This window comes from Scylla paramamosain, chromosome 10 (genome assembly GCF_035594125.1).
Source record: "Scylla paramamosain isolate STU-SP2022 chromosome 10, ASM3559412v1, whole genome shotgun sequence".
Taxonomy (NCBI): Eukaryota; Metazoa; Arthropoda; class Malacostraca; order Decapoda; family Portunidae; genus Scylla; species Scylla paramamosain.
Window position 1 is genome coordinate 26,951,932 of NC_087160.1, and position 4,259 is coordinate 26,956,190.

Here is a 4,259-nt window from a genome sequence, read left to right on the forward strand (position 1 = left end):
TCTTAATCTCTGTGCTAAGAGGCATACCTTTCAAAAACCCTACTGTTTTAATGTAATGCTCTCTCTTATTCCTCCCTTCACATTTCCATGCTCATACAGGATCAAACTAGGGCATATTAATTTTGAACATAATGATCCATGGAATAATAGACTGATCATTTGACTTTTTGAAATGCCTGTGCATATCTCTTGCATATAAGCTTTGGCACAAGTAATGTAATTTTTAGTCATTATTCTACATATGATGAATTTTTTTATAGCACTGATGTGTTCAAGCAATAATTCAAAATCTGTTCAACATTACTTTCTAGCAAACCAGTCCAAAATCTAAAATCTTGAAATTATTTATTTATTTTTATTTTTATTTTATTTATTTTTTTTTTGTGTCAAGGTTTGCAACATAATCCTATCAGTCACCTTTATTCATCTGAAGTGGAAAGGAGGTCCAGCTTATAACTGAAAGATCTGATGTATATCTGAGGAATGCAAGGATAATATTACATTACTATTCGTCTTTCTTAAGGATCCTCTAGAAATATGATGCACCTTCACTAGTGAAAATAAAAGATGCCAAGCAATGGATTTGAAGGTACCTGATAATGAGAATAATTTTGGTCTGAATGACACTCCTATGTAGAGAATATTTATACTATTATATAATCCAGACTTACACCACTACTTAATTTCAACACATAGGCCTTGAAACCTTCTAAGTATCTCCAGTTGATTTACTTAACTGAAGAAGCATACTGTACTCCTCTATCATGCACTCATGGAACAATACATGGTCATTTAGATCAATACACAAATAAACTTCTAGTTGTGCTGAAATTAATACTTTTTGTGCAAACTTATAGTAAGTCTTTTTTGTGCAAACTTTTTGAAGAAAATGAAAACCTGTCTGATGGATCCAAGTATGTGTTGGCAGAAAAAGAAAAAAAAAAAAATAACAAGTATTACCAACCTTCTTTATCTTTTTTTTTTTTTTTTCCTATACCCTATATGACAAAAATTATGTTTGCACATAGTCAAATGTTGTTAGAGTGATGCTAATTTCCCTATAACTGACAGATGCTGGTCCCTGTCAACATACAGCTGCAATACCTACAGACCTACAAAGCTTGGAACTGTGCTATAAGTATTTCTAAAAACTTAATCTGTCAAATGTATTATGCTTTTGATTTTTAATGATATTTACATAGTGTTTGGTAGGTCATATTTTCTAAGTCACTGTTTATTATTTGGGTATGTAGACATGGTTTTTGGGGTGCATCTGAGTGGTTCTTCTCCCATGTCAACATGACTTTCTCTGTAAGAGTATTACATGCACTCTAAATCATAACATTTGTGTTTGTTAGCGCACTGCCTTAAATCTTGGTCTCTGTGAGACTCCATGATCTTCCCAGTAAGATATGAAATTAAAATTATCAGAAATTTATGGACTTTTGTGGTTGGGCTTGTGGGCACAACGAAATTTACATGTAAACATATAACTCCTTAATAACTAGATATTATAACTAGTACCTATATAGTGTGTATTCTAAATGTTAATTTGTTGAGCTCAAGCTTGTGTTGTGGGAGACAGTGCTTGGTATTAGTCATTAACAGATATAGAGTCTAATGGTGATTCAGTATCTATAATATACATGTGTTGATGGGATCTGTGATAGGCTGTTTTTCTTAAGATTCTTAACTGAATTATACGATTACTTCATATATATTAAATATGCAGTAATGGTAATTCAGCATCTGCAATAGAAATGTAACAATGTTTTGTTCAGGATCTGTGATAGGCTGTTTTTGTCAAGATTCCTAGGTGAATTATACAATTTATAGATATTAGATACACAGTGATGTGCTGTGCTAGATTATGTTGCATTACCTATTAAGAGAACCACATCTTACATGTGTAAGCTGTGGTATGTCACTGGTCAGCTGTGGTGAGCATTCATTGAAAAAGCAAAACAGAAGGCATAGTGCATTAACTTCAGATAGTTTTCTTACTTTCATGAGTAAGTTTGACAGCAATAAAGAATTTTGAATACAAGTACTGAAAATCAAAATGATTGATAGACAGTATAAGTTTTAAAATGAAAAAAATTGATGGAGAAAGAGTTTGGGTTGAAAAGTTTAGGGATAAAGGAATGAGGGGAATATAAACTATGTGACATTTGTTGAATGATGAACTAGGAGGAAATAAAAGATGTAAATACATACTGAATAGATTTTCAAGACCTTCAAACTTGCACAATAAAGTATGAATTATCTGAAAAAGATGAATGGATACGCATAATGGATGGAAACATTTAAGGAAACAGTAAAGAAAAATTAGATATGCATCCAAGAAAATGTTGAAAAGAAATGTACCTGACCAACTGAGAATATACAGAGTGAAGCACATGATAGAAGTCAAAGATGAGGACTTTGGAAAATAACTAAATGAAGTATGAAGAAGATAAAATGTAATACTGGAAGAAGTTAAAAATGACAGAGAACAGGGAACAAATCATAGTAGGGAAGTGAATGAGGAAAAAGTTGTAGGTAGTGTGATGTTAAGAAACTGAAAGGTATGGAGGAAATATGGATGAAATGTTGTAAAAATTTAATACATGCTAGAAGTGAAGGTAAGAATATTGTGACATGTATATGACAAGTGGTGATAGTAGGATGCATTACTAAGAAAATAAAAAAAAAGGAAGGAAGTGATTGGAAATTGGAATAATAGTAAGATATGAATAGAATCCCAACCAAAATACTAAAATATAGTAAATTGATACAAAATGGATCCACAAGCAATGAGAGACAGCTTTGGGAGAAGAGAGGGTACCAGAAGACTGGACAAAAGCTATCATTATCCCTATCCACAACAGGAAAGGTAGTAGAAGTTAATATGGAAATTATAGAGATATGTCTGTCAAGTGGAAGTGGAAGAATTATTTTTAACTTCTTGGTTAATGGTGAAGATTTGCAGCCAGCTATTATTTGCTTATGTTTTGTCAACCTTATCACATTGATTCATTGTCATTATGTCAATGACAAACTCTGAGCAACAACAATGCCACATCCTAGTAGCAGTATTAATAAAAGTTGGTGGTGTTATTGTCTGAAGAAATATATACTGATGAAAAAATTGTGACAAACATAATAAAAGTCAAAATAGGTAAGTATATCTTATTTGTATAAACAAGAATCAACTTTAAAAATAAAATTTTGTGTTCATAAAATGTTTAATATCAGTTTTCCAGTGCCAGAAGGCTATGCCCTCAGTGAACATCCCACTGTTGACTTAAGGCAACAATATCCTGTCACTCACCCCTCTCATGCCAATATTCTGAAGAAACTGATGTAATATGTAGTGCCACAGTTTGTATCCTTAAACACTTTGAGCATCTGCTAGATTACTAGCCAAGTTCTTATGGATGTTTCTCTACTAATGATGCCATATCCTTGAAATAAGACTAGAATCTTAAAAAATAATTGAAAACCCTAACTTCTGCTAGAACACGACTAAACCTTCAAGAATACAGTCCTAAATCTCTTCACTCACTATATGTCTAAAGGCCTGTCTACATGATTGAACACAGCTTACCAAGCACTACTTGCAACTGGGCTAAGTCCATGTGCACAACTGCAGTGTTGTCCACACAGTGTCAATCTGGCTCAGTCAAACCTGGGCAACAGCCACAACAACTGGTTGTCCAGGTGCGGGCAGTGTCTGGTGATTTCACACAACTACTAACACTGGCACTTTATCTGTGCTTTAGCGGGCACAAGCAGTAAGCCAGTCAATAAGCAAACTGCCCGCTTGTGCTTGTGGGCACTGCTCTGTTGTCTGGATGTGGCTTTAGAGACTATCAGGTGTGCACTGTCTATCCCTTTACAGAGCAGCAACACTGTCTCATCAACTACTTGCTACTTGAATACATCACTCCACATTATGTATTTTAGCTGCAGAGGATGAACCACATAAGGCATTATACACTACAGTACAAAAGAACTGTGGGACAGAAAGAGTACTAGATTATGTATTGTATTCCTAACAAACCATACCATAAATTTTCAAAAATCTTCAAAACCTAGCAAAGAATTGCTAAAAACTCTCATATCATTGGTCTCTTGTAATATGCAACAAAATTACAAACAACAACGAAAAATTATAAATAGAATACTTCCCTTTTACACTGTTAGATTCCCAACGATCAAATCTGTCATTATTACCATGTCTGAACCCATATGGTGGATCTTTTACAAAATAGCCA

General features: G+C 33.6%; 1 protein-coding gene across 1 annotated transcript in view; it reads left to right on the top strand.

Annotated features, from left to right (window-relative positions):
* LOC135104454 (carbohydrate sulfotransferase 11-like) overlaps positions 1-3,224 on the top strand; it is a 49,319-nt gene extending 46,095 nt beyond the window's left edge. Inside the window, exon 7 of the mRNA XM_064011907.1 lies at positions 1,072-3,224. The gene's annotated coding sequence lies outside the window, so the exon portion shown is untranslated. The remainder of the gene's footprint in view (positions 1-1,071) is intronic.
* Positions 3,225-4,259: the final 1,035 nt, after the last annotated feature.